This window comes from Drosophila subobscura, chromosome O (assembly GCF_008121235.1).
Source record: "Drosophila subobscura isolate 14011-0131.10 chromosome O, UCBerk_Dsub_1.0, whole genome shotgun sequence".
Lineage (NCBI taxonomy): Eukaryota > Metazoa > Arthropoda > Insecta > Diptera > Drosophilidae > Drosophila > Drosophila subobscura.
Genome location: NC_048533.1, coordinates 2,494,628 through 2,511,298, shown reverse-complemented (window position 1 = coordinate 2,511,298; position 16,671 = coordinate 2,494,628). Strand labels below are relative to the sequence as shown.

General features: G+C 50.1%; 1 protein-coding gene across 2 annotated transcripts in view; it reads left to right on the top strand.

Annotated features, from left to right (window-relative positions):
* Positions 1-9,438: 9,438 nt before the first annotated feature.
* Positions 9,439-16,671, top strand: part of LOC117899422 (peptidoglycan-recognition protein LB) — a 20,236-nt gene continuing 13,003 nt past the window's right edge. The window contains exon 1 of one of the 2 annotated variants that reach the window (XM_034809416.1): positions 9,439-9,451. The gene's annotated coding sequence lies outside the window, so the exon portion shown is untranslated. Of the gene's footprint in view, positions 9,452-15,302; positions 15,331-16,671 lie in introns of those variants that run through there. The other variant, XM_034809415.1, reaches the window with a different exon arrangement.

Here is a 16,671-nt window from a genome sequence, read left to right as displayed (position 1 = left end):
TGTATTCATTATTTTAATTTTCTATCGCATTCGCATAGATAATTGAAAGAGCCTCCGTGCCACATGTTGCCAAACATCGAATGTTGCTGAGACTCTTCGCACTCTCTCTTGGTGGGACTCTCTCTTTATGCTCCTCTCTCTTTGGATTGGTTTTTCTCTCTTCACTTCAAGCTCTCGCTCTCTCTTCGCTAGATGGCAGGAGGAACTCTGTCACGGAGTCACCGAGTCACCGAGTCAGTGGGTCACAAGAGTGTCGCAAGATTGCGCCTTTGCTGTTTCCATTGCCTCCCTGCCTGCCTGCTGCCTGCCTGCCTGCCACTGTTGTCTGTGCCTTCTTTGCCTCATTGAAACTTTGGTTGGGCATAGAAAATATGGAAAAATAAAGCGAGTTAATTAGCAGTTGAGCCTTCACGTAAATTACGCTTACAAATTGCTTGATACACGCGGAGGGATACGACAACAAAAGGCATAAAGCTATGAAGACCCTGCCGTCTGTACTGTACTGTACTATACTGTCTTGTTGCCTTGACGAGAATGTGAATGCCATGCCACATATCACATAACATCACATCGCACCACGTATACGTACCGTTGCCAATGGGGACGCAGAAGAAGGAGCAGTGTGTCTGGGTCTCTCGTGTTTGTCTATTGCTAATTTTTGTTACAGTTTACAGTTGACAAGGTCTGATGACTGGTTTTCCGCTGCTGCTGCTGCTGCTTCTGCTGGCTTTGGTCGAGCGAAAACAATAACAAGTAAGCAGTGGGGCAGGGGAAGCCCAAACAAAGCGCATGTAAATCACGCATACGCAACGTTTAACCTGCAACCAAATGGCAACAATAACAGAAAAGGAAGGAGAAGTTTCGAGCTAACGAAGACAATACCCTGGGAAGGGTTTAATAAAAATATGAATTGAATCAAGAATCCAAATACTCCCAATGGGAATGGGGATGGTTGGGTTGGGTTGGGCTGGCAGCCGATGCTTCATTCTTTGCGTTGCATTCAACATGCCAAGCCTCTGCAAAGGGTATAACAAAGGGGAAGAGGGTTGGCTGGAGCAGGAGCAGTCTGAGGCAAGCTGAGGCAAGCATTTCACGCAGCATTTCCAAGCACATCCGCAGTGAGTGAATGAATGAATGGAGGGCCAGAGAAGTGCAGTGCGGAGCCACCAGTGGCAGGTGACGAGATGCGTTTGACTCGAGACTCGTGGGTGGGTGGGTGCAGCCGAGTCTCGCATGCCACGTGCAACACAGCCAGGGCTGGCGAGGAAGCAACCTTTCGAGGGTAACCAAAAGCAAAGTTATCCCGGCGACAAAGAGAACGATTCCAGATCCGATATTTCGAATGGAAAAAGGATTATACTACAGGACTGTGTACCATCCCTGGTAGCATGGTGGCATGCCCCCCCATTACATTGTGTGTGAGTGGGTGTGGAGGAGGGGCACTTGCGCTTTTGGCTGGCGAGGAGCTCTGGCGCTGCTTCATACAAATTTCATACATTTCTTTTCTCTTTTGAGGATTGCTCGTGTCGTCCCCATTAACCGCCAAGTGCGCGCAATTACAGGGAGGTCTTGGGGCCCCAGGCCGAAGCAAAGGCAGGGGCAGCTTGTCGTCGCTTTACAGCTGATTTGCATTTTTGGCCTCTGCGCTGCAGGAGGTAGTGGAATCGGCAGGGGGGCAGTGTGGCAGTGTGGCAGTGGGGCAGTGGCATGAGGCAAGCGCTTGACTTGAGCTTTAGCAGCTTTTCCTCTTCACGTGCGAACAGTGGGGCACTTGTGGCATCCGGCTGGGAATCAGCAGAACCATGGTCCTTGCCACACTCTCCATCTGCCACACCCTACCCCACCCCTCCACGGCCCCTTTTGGACCCTCTGTCACATTTCCTTTATGCCACAAGCGACGCAACGGCTGAGTGTTTCGCTTAATGCAGGTAAACGAGTTTTTTATGTGGCACGTTGCCGTTGCCATTGCCGTTGCCATTGCCGTGTTGCTGCCACGAACTTAATGAGACAGTGGGTGCCTCTCAGGGAGGGGCAGGACAGGGTGGGACAACAAGTGCAGTTTATCGTATTGCCATTTGGCTGGGAAGCAGCCCTTCAATTGTCCAGCGGCTGGCCATAAATCAGGCTGTGTGCGGCATTAAAATTAACCAACTCGAAGGCCAATAAACATTATCTGCAGCAGGAAGGCAGCATCCTCGCTGGATGCAGGCCTGAATGCTGGCCCCCAGGCAGGCAGGCAGGCATGCAGGCAGGCAGGAAGATGGCCAATGACAGGCAAGTGATGAATTGAGCACACGTTTGTCTCCCTGCCGCCCGAAGGGCCAGAAGCGTAACGCCAAAGACTGATGTTGATGGTGAGGCTGAGGCTGAAGCTGAAGCTGCTGGTGAATGGTGATGCTGATGGTCATGTGTGGATGCCACACACACACACACACACACGGACAGACAGACACCTTGGGAAGTGTTGCTTCCTTTTTTGTTGCTGTTTGCCAAGGAGTGCAAAGCCTTTTTGATGCAGCAACCATAACTCATCGGCACCGAAAAACACTCGACACCCGCCTGCCGGTGGACCACACAGAGACCAGAGACAAGAGACAGGAGAAAGAGATAGATAAAAACTATCATTTGCCAAAAGGTGAAGTGGAGATTGCCGACGAAGCTGCCGGCCACTCACCTCACACCCAAGTGAGTGAGTCAGGGATGAAGGCCTCTGCCAAATGGCTTTTTTCACACGTTTTTATCGCGCTGCGAGACCTGGAGCCAGTCATTTGTTTGCTACTCAAAAAAATACACGTAGAGACGTGGCAGACGATGCAGGGGGTATCCTGTCCGTCGTATCCTGATGACTAGATGACTTGCTAACTTCAAGGATTCAAGTCTCCGTGGCCTCTGCATGATGACGCCATTGATGCCACACACACACAGACAAACACACGCGGCGGGGCACACTCGTCACTCGTCACACGTTCTCCTACCACTTACTCTCCATCCCATCCCATCCCATCCTTCCTTCTTACTAACCACTTTGCATATGTTTTTGCCCATTTGTTTATTGTTTGGCCCCCAAGCAGGGCATGGACTTAGTGTTAGGGTTAAGGGTTAGGGCAGGGTGGGTGGGCAGCATTCCTCAGGGACGCCTGCCTCCGACGCTGTGGCGCAAATTATTCATGAAGCGAATGAGCTCAACAAATCTGTGCCCGCCCTCGACTGTTACTGCCACAGCCAAGTGGACTAATACATATTGTTGAGGGCCACTCCCTATATTTTGAACATATTTTGCATATTTCTGCTGCTCAATTGAGAGGAGAGAAGAGCGGGGGAGAGGAGAGTTGTCTGTGGCTTTCGAGCCGGTTAAATCGTATTAACTTTTACCACCAAAAGCTCGCAATTGACTGTCTGGCTGCCAGGAAAGCAGCCCCCCTTGCCTCTCCTGGGGCACACAATGTCGCCACATGGCCAATGCCATCCGAGGCTAAGTATATTAAAAATATATTGAGCCGCTTACAGTCGAGTCGCACAGTCGTACAGTCGCACAATGCCAGTGGCCCCGGCCCCGCCCTGGGCCCTAAAGCCGGAGTCTATTCCAATTTTAAGGTTGGCAGGCAGTCAAAAAAATAGAAAAACGGAAGAGTAAAACTGCATTCACATGTGGCATGCAACATTGGCAATGCTTTCAGCCCCCCACACTGCGCTCTCCCTTTGCTGACTCTGCCCCCAGGCAAATGTTTATGGCAATCGTGGTCTTCCATTCTGTTACTGCCTCATGCCACAGCGGCAGCTGGGGGTAAGGCCAACACATGGTTGTAAGTAGGTTTAAACTGCAATTTATCTAACACGAGGGAGGGGACACCGCCACCGCCACAGTCTCCATCCCGTACCCTCTTTCTCCTGCTGCTGCGGCAAGTGTCAGAGATGTGGGAGATGGAAAAAGGATTCGTATTCGGGACTCGGTTGCGAGTTGCAACTTGAGCTGCAGCTCTCTCGAGTGTTGGAAAAACTTTGCATACATCTGTGTGTGTGTGTGTGTGTGTTGCACGCGTCGTGTGTTGTGCGGGTGCGGGTGCGGCTAGAAAATCTATTATTTATGCCCGGGACATATGTGGTGCCATGGCTGTGGCCCTTCCATCAATAGAACTAATTGTTGTTGTTGCCCCTCCGTGTGTGTGTGTGTGTGTGTGTCTGTTTGTTATAAATGGATGTGTTTCTGGGTCTTGTGTTTGTGTGTCCAAGAGGATCTCCAAGAGGGAGACGGAGGATGTGCAAGCGCAGCCAAAGGAAAGCGCCATTCATGGCAAAGCAAAGGAAAATAAAACGAGAGGGGCCGTGTGAGACGCTTCTTACGCGTCACAACTTTTATACCCGGCACTCAGTACTACATCTGCACCTTAGCGGTGTTTTGTCAAGTTTTACATTTTTTCTTCATCTGTCATCTACATCAACAACACTGCTCACGCCAACACCACGCTCCTTTAGCTCGTCCCCCTTCCCTAGACCCACACACTGCAGACTCGCGGCAGAGGCAGAGGCCGCACACTGCGCGAAACAGAGTGTGAATAAGAGAATGTGAAAAAAACAAATATAAGCTGCGGGACGGGGTGGGTTTAGCCTCTGCAAAGTAACTTCTTCATTGTGGCTATAATAAAGATCCAATCGGATCCCAATTTGGTGAGCTGATAGATATGGTCATTCCCTACGGCGTTTCTAGTTTTCTGCTATCTTCAAAATTGTAGGTTTGGGAAGTTTTCGCCCTGAAAGACACTTGTAACAGTATGAGCATACAGAAGTATGGATGCAAAATTTGGTGGCTCTAGCTTTTATGGTCTCTGAGATACAGGCGCTCAACAAGACGGACGGACGGACAGACGGACGGACAGACAGACATGGCTCAATCGACTCGGCTATTGATGCTGATCAAGAATATATATGTATACTTTATGGGGTCGGAAACGCTTCCTTCTGTGCGTTACATACATTCACTTTGTGCACAAATACAATATACCCTATTTACTCTTCGAGTACCGGGTATAATGAATGCATGACTAAGCAGCGCATTTCTTATTGATTGTAGGATACAAATGTTTCTCTATCTGTGCATTGCCCACAGTGCGACTCGATAGCATAAGACTGTGGACTCCTTCCTTTGAGTACTTCACGTACGGTGTGTTTATTGCTATGAAACGCACTGTGCCCAATGAAGAAATCGCTTTTGACATCTTCCCTTCCTGAATAAGACACGACCGATGACTGCTCCTGCTGCTTCTGCTGCTCTTGATGGCAAAATCGATTTCTTCTTTGAGATTACGATGCAGCGGATGGATGGGACAGGGACAGGGGCAGGGACAGGGGTATTGAATTGCAATTGCCTTGCCCCATGTTGCACACACACAAACAGAGTGAGAGAGAGAGAGATCTTGAAATGGGGCTAATACTCTCCGCAGCTAAGAAAATTCAAGACTCGATTCGAACTTTGATTTTAAGCATTTTTATCGTGAGTGGCAAGTAATTTCTAAATGGAATTTCGAGAGGAGAGGCTGGAGATTACCTTGCTGGCGTACACCTCAATGCCCCAAGATTCACCTCGAGTGAACTCAACGCCAGGCTCTCCCTGTGGCCATCCCATTCATTTGCCTAATCATTCATTCAGTTGCACTAATCACTAATCAGTGTGGTGTCCGTGCCTCTGCCCACGAGTGTGTGAGTGTTGCATGTGTGTGTGTGTTTGTGTGTGTTCCCGCAGGAGCAGTGGACCTCATCGTCAATGCCATTGAACTGCCCCACGGGCTCTGCGCACTGTTATTGTGGCAAGTGCCCAGGGGCATTGTATTGTAAATAAGGAGTAGACTTTTTCCCCTACCTTCTCGATGCCCTTCCCCTACATACCATCCCTCATTTGGGGATTCTCCCCTGGTGCCCCTGGAGCCCCTGGAGCCCCTGGAAACATGCGTAAATTAATTTAATGTCCCTTATAAATATGTAAGCTCTTTTCTGGCCCGAGCTCAATAAATTCTTTTTTTCGTGTTGTTTGTTTTGCCGTCTCTGCCTTTTTGGGTTGGGGCCAGGGGCTAGGGCACTGGGACGTGGCTCCGAGGATCCTACAATCGCAGGCCTCCTCCTGCGCCGTCGGCGGACCAAGTTTGCTTTAGAATTTTTGAGCCCCGAACTAATTGCTGCAAATTACAAATGATAATAGCCACAACACACGCTCAAGGTTACCGAAATGCCGAAGCAATTTATTTGGGACTGCCTCCCCCCTCCCCCACAAGCAAACTGGAGTGGGGAGAACGCCAGTGGAGCTGGAGCTGGAGCTGGAGCTAGGGCTGGAGGCGTCTCGGGGGTTTTTGGCATAAGAATTATTGGCTATTTATCAAGCGACGCACTGCGGCGCACTCCCCGACCTTCCTTTCGTTGACTTTTGCTAATTAAATATGCATACATGTAGGAGGCTACACACACACACACAAACACACAAACACACACATTCATCAGTGGCTGTACATATTATGGCCAGAGGCACACAGGGTTGGCCATTAAAGGCGCGTTAATTGCGCTCGATTAATGGCAGGCAGGTTAAACGTTAAGTGAAATTAAACAGGCGCCAGGGAACGTCCGACCCCCACCGATCCGGCACTCTGTACTCTGCCGCGTCTCCCCCAGGGCTTTGTATAAATCTTAGCTAAAAGAGAATCCGCAGGAGAGGAGAGCGAGAGTGGACTTTAAGCAAGAAATCCTGGCGATGTCGGAACGATGCTGAAATTTATTTGGCTAATTAAAATATGCTGCATGCTAATGGAGCAATGGAGGAGCATTGTCTGCTGCCCAGTGGCTGCCCGCATGGCTGCTGTGTGTGTGGCACGTGCAATCCGCATCCGCATCCGCATCGTCACTGCCGCAGCCACAGCCACACCTGCACCTCCGTAGCGTAGCTAACGAGCCGGAAGTGCTGCCTGCACATTCAGCAGTGGGAGTGGCAGTGGGAGTGAGAGTGGAGCCAAGAGTCTCCGAGTCCAGCCAAGCAGTAGATGATAAAAGCGATTAAAGCCGGCAGCAAACTGCAGATGCCATAATTAGTTATCATGCAAGAGGTACCCTCAGCCGCCCAAGGGGGGAATCTAATGAAATCATAATTCAAGTGCTTAAAATGAACAGCAGCAAAAGAGGAAGAGGAGGCGGAGCAGGAGGAGCAGGGGAATCACTTTCTTTCACTCTCTCGACCATGTTGCATGTGTAATCAGTGCGTGCAACACACTCTCTGAAATATGAGCTCCACTCGTCGGCTTCCTCTGAAGCGGAAGCTGCGTCGAAAGATGTTCGTCTTTCAACCGCCAACTGGAGTAAATCCTTCTGACCGCCAACGCTTCACTTAGAAACCCCCCCTTGTGCCCTCTACCCACCATGCCCCATCCACTAATTCATTAATTACGAAATCACTTCGAGTGAGCTTCCGATCGGAGGAGCGTTTCCCTTCGTGTTCCTCTTGCTTTTAAATGCAGACTGGAGGGACATCTGGAGGCAGGGAGCAGCGGAGCCAACAGAGGCTGGCCCAGCCATCAGCAACTTCAATTAAGTTAAGTCAGTTTTCCTCCTCACTCCCTCCTTCGGCTCTTACGACCAGAACGAACTTCAGCTGTCGTTTGTTTCAGCTTTCAGGATCTGGCTTTGGCTTTTTACATCATTAGCATTTGCCAGAGAGAGACGGAGACGGAGACGGTGGCGGAGTCGTCTCTGTGCTACGAGTTCGATCCCATCCACATCCCATCCCCACCCACTCCACTCCATAATCCACCCTACGACTGGCGCAAATTCGCAAATTTTCCCATCATTAGCATTCAGGGCAAATGAAACAAATACACTTACCCGTAGAGAATGAGACGACACTTGCCACCAGCCACCAGCCACTGCCACAACAGTTCAGTTCTGTTCAGTTCAGTTCAGTTCAGTTCAGTCAGTGGTGTTGCCCCCAGGCTGTTGTATCAACTGAGAGTTCTGTGATGCCCCCGAAGTTAACACAATATTTTTATTCATCCTAAGCAACTGAGCGAGGGGGAGATATTAAGATGTGCCTCAGACTGGGAACATTCGCATAAGCTTTAATACGTTCACACAAGTTCAATTAGTGGCAGAGACGCACGCACACACACAGACACACACACACACAGACGCTGTCCATGCCCCTACTCAATGTGTTGTCTCTGTGTGGCTGTGTCTTGATTTTATTATGCTTGCGCACTTCCAGAACCACATTGAAGCACAGCACAGAAGATATCTATCCAGAAGAGCCCAAATGGAAGCAAGCCACAGAGCGAGGTCAGCACAAAACATCAAATAGAAATGGCCAGTGGCATGCCACACCACAATACTGGGACACACACTCTCTCCCAATCGGAGGCATTGACAGAGAAAATCTCTCTCTCTCTCTCTCGTGGCTCCAGAGCTAATCAGAAAATGTTTTACTTATAAATCCTTTGGTATGCGTCCTACGTATCTCATTTTGCGTCTCGCACAATTTACGATTTCCCACTGCCCACTGCCCACTCTCACTCCCCTTTCCATTCCCCCCCTGTCTATACATATGCACAAATTGGTTTGCCATTTAATGGGGCAAGATGTTTAGCATTTGCTGTGATTCTCGAAGGCGCTGGGCAAACTTTTTCCGCCTCAGCTGGAAAACTTTTAATACCTTTTGTCAATTGATTCGTCGCTTCGAGGGGGGATTGCCGAGACCGAACAGGAGGCTGTGCTCGGCCGATGAAAGTAATTGTTCGGGGAATTGGAATTGGAAACGCTTGGCCCATGATCCAGAAGGGGATTTACTGGGCTTTTCGCACCCAAAAAGAAGTGCGAAAGGATCGAAGATGGCATCGTGGCATCAAAGGAGTTTGTGTGTCTTAGGGTGGGACAGTCTGCCAGAGTCCCGGGGATCTCTGCCTCCTTTAGCAATATTTTATTGCTTTATTCATCTACAAGTCAAGAGAAAGGGGAAGAAATCTATCTCTATGGCTAGTCTGGAGCTGAATCTCCTTTTATTATATATTTAATTAGTGCCACACAGACACACAGAGCCTTGTGCCCCGACCAGCCCTTGCTGCGGACGTGTGTCACTTAGGCGTGTCTTTTGGATTTACGCTGCTTATGCAATAAGCCATAAAAAGTTAATAACAATGACATTGCCAACAAAAGCAACGACCCACTGATACGAGGACAACAAGAGCGACAGAAAGGGAGATCCGTTCCCCCGATTCGGTTATGGTTAAACGTGCAGGATTTATACGCATATCGCACACACCCATAGCCCCATGCCCATGCCACATTCATGTTAGTTAGTGCCAACGAAGCCCGCTGGCCAGCGGCAGGCTCCAGGTTCTCCACCCGCACATCACGCATACGCCCGGTAGGCGTTGATGAACTGACAATTTGTGTCAACTGCCGCAGCCACAGCAGCAGCAGCAGCAGCAGTAGGGCACACACACAGACACACAGTCACACCCCTGCCACAAATGGTGGCATGGCAACGCCCTCAAATAAATGTATTTTCGAACACAAACACCATTATTCGCCTGCTCCATGAGGGATTTTCGTTCATAGCTCGTATGCAGTGGCTGCTCTGGCTGCTCTGGCTGTTGGGATGTCTGCCTGAATGGTCGATTTTGCTGGCTGATGGACCACCATTCCGCATTCGGGAGGGACACCCGGTGGCACAGGAGGCGGAGAAGGATGGACGGAGCTTCAGCATAATAAAAATTATTCGTTTCATGTTGCGCTTGGCCAAGGGGCAAACGAATGTGTAGCATATGGCACTGCTCCTCCCCCTCCTCCTACTCATGGACGTCCCTCCTTCAACAGATCGGCATGGGAATTATTAACTTGTAATGTGCTCTGCATAGCGTTTTTAATAAAAGAAGAAACCGAACGGAACGTGACCTGAACCGAGCTCTGCGTGGCCTCAGTGGCATCAGCATTGGCTGCGCCTCCAAGGAGTGCCACAACCTGATGACGAGGACACGGACACCACGTGTGCGAGAGCCTTAGGGCAAGGGCTCAGTGCTCAGTGCTCAATGCTCAGTGCTGCTCCGTTCAGCGACAAACTTATACATTCTTATGTCGTCAATGAAGTGATGGAATGAAATTTGTTGTTTTGCATTGATTGCCTCGTCCGGTTCTGCCCCAAGAAATTGCCTGTGTGTGTATGCCTGGGAGTGTGCGCGCGTTTGTGGCACATTCTGGGAACTCTGTGGCACGGGCACGGGCTGCGATTGAGCAAACGAGCATCAAGGGAATCAGTACGCAGCAGCAGGACTGGGACTGACTCTAGGGACCCAGCGACAAACGACAAACGACAGGATACACACGTAAACGCTTTAAGTTGAGGCTGAACAAACAGATTTTTTCCCATCGCCAGCTGTAAGGGATTCAACCTGCTCCTCCACCTCTGCCTCCTCCTCCTCCTCCTTCTGCTGAGTCTGACTCTGACTGAGGCTGTGGTCCTCGACCTGCTCTGGCCGGGCTTAATGCGGCGTCATGGTTCTCACCAGAGAGAAACTTTATCAATTAAACTTGGCAATTTTTTATGCCAGGCCACGCAGCCCGCAGGCCTGTCCGCTCGACTATCGCCCCCACACCCCAAAGCCACCCCACCCCACCCCACACACAACTTGGTGACATTCGAAGGGGCGGCTGCGGCTGTGGCTGTGCCACTGGAAAAACAATGATGAGAGATGCTGCAAAATGATATAGACCCACAGCCACAGCAGTCCATCCTCTGGGCTAACCTCTGGCTAAACTGTGGCCATCGTTTATACGCTGGAGTGCGTCGTATGTAAAGTTGATGGGAATCTAAAACGGAGAGAGAGGAGGAGCTACCGAGTGTCAAGAGATTCCTGCAGAGAGTGGAATGAAGTGCCAAGAGGTGCTCCAAGATGATCATCCAAATGAGGAGCAGGTGGAGCGACCACTCTAACAAATTGGACCATTGGGACCAGGGCAGGACCCAGTGAGCTAGTTCCCCTTGCGCTGTGGCATGTGGCTGTGGGGCAAGTCTTCAGTCTCCAAGACCAGCGTGTCACTCCAAACCGCAACCGCATTTAGTGTCGGCTCCAGCATTCAACCTCGCAACCAGCCCACGACCTCTCCACTCTCTCCACTTGGCAAACGGTGAACCCAAGACCAAAAAACTATTGTGCACTGCTTGGAGCTTTGTTTGAATGTTCTTCTGTGCCTCCAAATGCTGTCCCCCCTCCTGCCTTCCCCCCGGCCCGTGCCCAGCCTTTACGCTCTTCCTTTCGGTATAGCCTTTTGTCAGGGAGTAACCAAGAGGCAGCTGCAACTGCTGTTTGCCACTGCAGCTGCAGCTTTTTGCATGAATGCATTGTTGTCGCCGTCCTCGTGGCTGCTGCTGTTGCTGCGCGGTCGCTGCCGGTGCCGCTGCCGCTGCCGCTGCCTCTGCTGCTGCTTCTGCTGCTGCTGCTGCAGTGCGATGCTTTTAATTACAAAAGTTACGTATACGTCCTGTCCACCGAGAGCGTCCCTGCTCCGTCCCCTGTCTGTCGTTTGTCTGCAGGTGTTGCAGCTGCGACTGCCAATGGACTGCGACTCCGACTTGGTGGCAGTGGCACCAGTGGCACCAGGGCGTGGCAGTAGCAGTGGCAGCCGCCGCCTGTGTCAGGGCAACGCTTCAAGTCGTCGGTTCCGTTCGAGAACGTTAATTACCGTTGCAGGCGTTGCCTCCACGGATGAAGGGGCATGGGCATGGGCATGGGCATGGGCATGGGCATGGACATGGCTGTGGCATGGCTGTGGGGCATGCCATTTCACGGATAGAATGAAGAGGGATAAAGAATGCTGCTTTAAGGGCAGTGGGTTAAGGGTGTGTGGTGTGGTGTGGTGTGGGGTGCTCAGATAATGGGGCACAAGCAGGAAGCGTGCCCAAAAATGTGGCATACCAGGCGACAGACACTCAGTATGCCGCATGCCCCATGCCCCATGCCCCATGCCACCATATATATGTAGCTGCTGTATAACTGTATAATTAGTGCCATTTTCTGAATACGAAATAACCGAATGAGAGGCTTATTTGTTTGTGCTTTGTGTGTGTGTGTCCTACCCCTACCCCTACCCCACTTGTGCCACTCTGTTGTTGGTGTAGTTGTAGCTGTAATTGTTTAAAGTTGTCCAGTTTCAGGCTATTTACATTCTGTGTGTATTTCTGTGGCACTTTGCAGTGGCAGTTTCGAGTGCTGTGTCGCTGCAAATGAATTCTAATTTTTTGCGCAAACTTTAAAGCCTGAAAACTGAAAGCTGAAACCTGAAACTGAAAGCACACAGCTGCACACCCTGCAGTGGACAGTGCACAGTGGAGTAGCACTAAATGGAACTCTGCAGATTGCCACCCAGTGAAAGGGTGTCCCAGGGGGGAGGGTATCCCCTCCCGCACAAATATCATTAATAATTGACTTATTTCGTTGGCGAAGTAGGATACATTTTTGGTATATTTTATTAGATTTCGTTGCTAATTTCAAATAATTGAATATGGAATTATTTCATTTATTTTTCATTTACAGATTAACGTAAATATTTAACCGCTTAAAATGTTATGTGGAAAATGCATGAAAAATGAATGAAAGTTGACTTGAAATTATGAATATTTAAAATCACTTAAAGGAGCAGCAATGTTTGAGTCCATCGCTGATTACAGCCAGTCGGTCCCCCGCCCCGCATTTCCTCTTGGTAATGACTTAATCGCACTTTTAAGTGAGGCTGGAGCCTAATCATCTGTAAGTAACACAATTGGAATGCGAGTCACAGCCCAAAAAGGGCTTCCGGAAGATAACTCAATTCGTGCGGAGCCCCCACTCCCCTGCACCTTACCGTACTGTACCCTACTGTACCGAATACCCACCATGGGTCGCACTGTAGTCGTTCAATGTTCGTTCATGCTCATTCTTTATAATGTTGCAGCAAACCGTTCTGCTGCGGCTTTTGTTTGCCGCAAAACAAACTGCGGAAACTCCTTGCTTCCGCTCTCGCTCTGGCCCATGCATGAGTTGCCTTTCGAGGGCTTTTCATTTAGCTAATCCCCACTGTACTCGTTCGCTCATTCGATGCGATGCGATGCGATGCTTATTATGGCACCAGAGCAAAAGCAGAGCCTCTGCCTCTGCCACTGCCACTGCCACTGCCTCTCTGGCGGTGTTTTGCCTCTTGTTTTCCTTTTTGTGGGGAATGCGGGTGTTGTTTCGGATCGCTCACTCGCTGGTGACTCTGCCTCCATCAGCTGCGTGTGCGTGTGTGTGTGTGTGTGTCAGTGTGGTGTGGCAGAGTGGGGTCTGGGGTGTGTACACAATTTTGTTTTATGGTTTTTTAGTTATGAAACTGAAACTGAATTACATATGTATACATGTGTGTGTGTGTAATGTGGCAACAACAGATTTAAGTGACGATTCTGCCGCTTGCCCCCCTTGCCGAACTGCTTTTGGCCTGATCTGCTGTGGCTGCTGCCACTATTGTTGTGGCTGCCACTGTTTGTTGCTTCTCTCCTCTTCTCCTTTTGTTGCTGGCATATTTACGTAGCATTTTTTGCATACCTAACAGAAAAATATTCAACCAATGCCCCGGAGGGCCACGAAGCTGTGAATACCCTGTAAAAAATGAACCTTACCAATCCCATAAAGATGTATCTGCCAGACTTTAATTGGGGCCAGTGTCAAACATATGTTTTGCAGCCGAAGATGCTCCATTCTCTGCCTTTCAATGGGCAGCGAAAACAACAGACAGGCAGCGTGGCGCAGCAGCAGCAGCAACAGCGGAGGGTCGGGGGGAAAGTAATGAAGCAAAATGTTTTCGGTTGGGATTGGTAGTGGCTGTGGCAGTGGCAGAGGCAGGATTGAAGGCAGACGAGAGCCAGTGGCAGCGGCCGTAGCATGGCAACTGAATGCCGGCAACAGATAATATAAATGTTGTTTAAAGTTTAAACGCAAGCCGCAGGTTCTGCTCGTCCTCGTACTCGTACTCGTGCTCTGGTGCCAGCCAGTGGCATAGTCATAAAGTGATACATGAAACGATGCCCGAGCAGTCCATGGGTGAAATTGAACATTCCTGAGCGAGGAGGACATGGAGGAGTAGGAAGGAGCAGGCTCCTTTTGAAAGCTCTGCATATGTAAACGGAGGGGAGAGGCCTCTCATCGTCATCCCATGCTCATTCTGCTCGGACTCGTGCCATTCCAAGTGCGACTGCCATTCAGGGTGGGAATGGAAGCGGGTAAATGGACAAGGGGTTCGGGTTGTGGGCAGTTTGTGGCATGCAGCATTCACCATTGCAGCATGTAGAATGGGGCATGGACCGTACGAGGGAGTATGGAAGGATGGAACGTCTCTTCAGCCGCTTATTTGAATGCAATTGACTGAAGGCTTAGCCGGCATAATGTGCGGCCTGGACGGGGCTTAGTCTCCTGTTGGCGACATGTTGGCTTTTGGCTCAGCCATCGCTCTCACATGGGGCACACAGCCAGACAGCCAGACAGACAGACTGACAGACTGACAGATAGACAGTCGAGGCAACATCAACCAGTTGCAACAGCAGCAGCAGGAGGACACACACATACACACACATACATACATGTATTTCCGCATCCGCATCCGCATCCGTTTCCGCTTTGTGCATTGCCAAGCAGCAAGAGGCAGCAGCTACAGCGGCAGAGCTATGGAGTGGCAAGTGGAGACGTGGAGACGTGGCAAGGATAGGCACTGGCAATGGTTGTGGCACTGTGCAACGACGGCAACAGCGACAACGGCAGTGACAACTGTCATGCTTTTATGGCCACATTTGCCAATTGTTTGCTGAATTGTTGACGTAAATGTCACTCGGATGAAAAGGCGGCGACTGTGGCACAGTCTCCGGTTCTCTGTCTCTGCCATAGACTTTGGCTTTGACTCTGACTGTGGCTCCTTCTCCCATATTCTACGAGGCCGAGAGACATGAGCATGATTCTCTGGGCCGCGTTCATCGCATTACTCCGTCTTTGTGGGCTGTTGCTGTTGCTGTTGCTGCCTTTGAGCCTTACACATCCGCCTGCCCCTCCACCATCCATCCACTCGCTTGTCTCGCAGTTAATCTTATTTAAGGGACAGTCGCCGTCGCCTGACGGATTATGCCACGTGGGCACCAGGGAAGTCTGACCAATCCACACCTGTTGTAATCATCCTGTAGTCCGTTTGCAACTCCTTTCTGCCACAAATCCCTCCCACTCTTTGAAGCGGAAGGTAGCCTGGTTACAGCAGAAGAAAGCCATCCGAAGGATGAAAGAGCAGGAGCAGCAGCAGGAGCAGCAGCAGGAGCAGGTCTGTTCGTCTCGGACAAGTGTATCAGATGGCAGCATAGTCAAAATATACAACCAATTGACAAGGCAAACAATTTGATTCCATGAATTGCGATGATAATCAGACGACAGCTTGAATGACAGACAGAATGAATGAGCGAATGACTCACGGAACGAATGAATGAATGAATGAATGAATGAGTTGTTTGAGCCGCAGTACGAGTATATTTATTCTGTCATCTTGCCTGCCCCTGCCGCTGCCCCTGCCGCTGCTCTCCGAGGAGCATGAACATCGCCTGGCCGCAATTGTTATGGTAATTTATGTTTCATTCACTTAAACGAAACGAAGCCAGCAAAACAAAAAGATTTACAGATTTCTGAGAATTTCAGAAAATTCCCCCCCGATAGCACTTGGGGTTTACTTTACACAATTGAATGTAGGCTTTGAATTATATTTAAGGTTACACTGGGAAGCATTTCAATTCGAGCAAATGTATACTAAAGTAATCCCAGACATGTCGTATTGCAATCTAAAGACTGACGAATCCTGGTGGGACGGGGACAATTGTGGCTAGCGCTAACTTGAGAGCACCACTTGAATGTTGGTCTTTGATTTTTCCCAAGGGTTTCCATTCTTTTCCATGGCACTCTTCGAAGCAGCCAACCTCATTCCATTTCCTTTCATTTTCCCATTCCGATGAGCGGGACGGCCTCAACATTGTAATCTTTTGCCGAATGAGAACCAGAGCAGGAAGCAGAATGGGAAGGGAAGGGCTGGAGTGCAGTGAAGGAGCCTTCGAATTGCGTTTATTGCTCAAACAAACCGTCGTGGCAGCTGGCCCCCGAAGTCGTTTTGGTTGCTGGTAATGGGAGAATGGCTGCAACAGTAACACCATTAAAGATGGATGCGGGGGGAGGGGGGGACTGCACCAGAGGCATGCAACTCTTCTCATCATGATATACCTTCCGCTTGGCCGCCGCTGGCAGGCTTCAGCCTGCCCCCGCTGCACGCCCCCCGCTCCTGAGCTGCAGCAGCGTTGTTGGTTTTAATTCAATTTAACAATCTTTTTTTGCGCTTCTCTCGCTTTTTGTTGTTTTTCCGCTTTTCTTTGCACTTTTGCTCTGTTTTCGCCAGTGCGCTGCATGTGCCTCTGCCGCAGCGTTATGTGTGCCTTGCATTGTTGCAACAGCAGCAGCGGAGGCAGCGCAGGCAGCGGAGGCAGCGAAGCCAAGCGGAAGCAGCAGCAGCGGCGGCGCAGCAGGCAGCGACGCGAGCCATTAGTGCAAATGAAATTGCATTTTGTGTGCCCCAAACACTCAAAGAAATTTAATCAAAGGCGTGCGCTGCCTGCTGCCTGCTGCC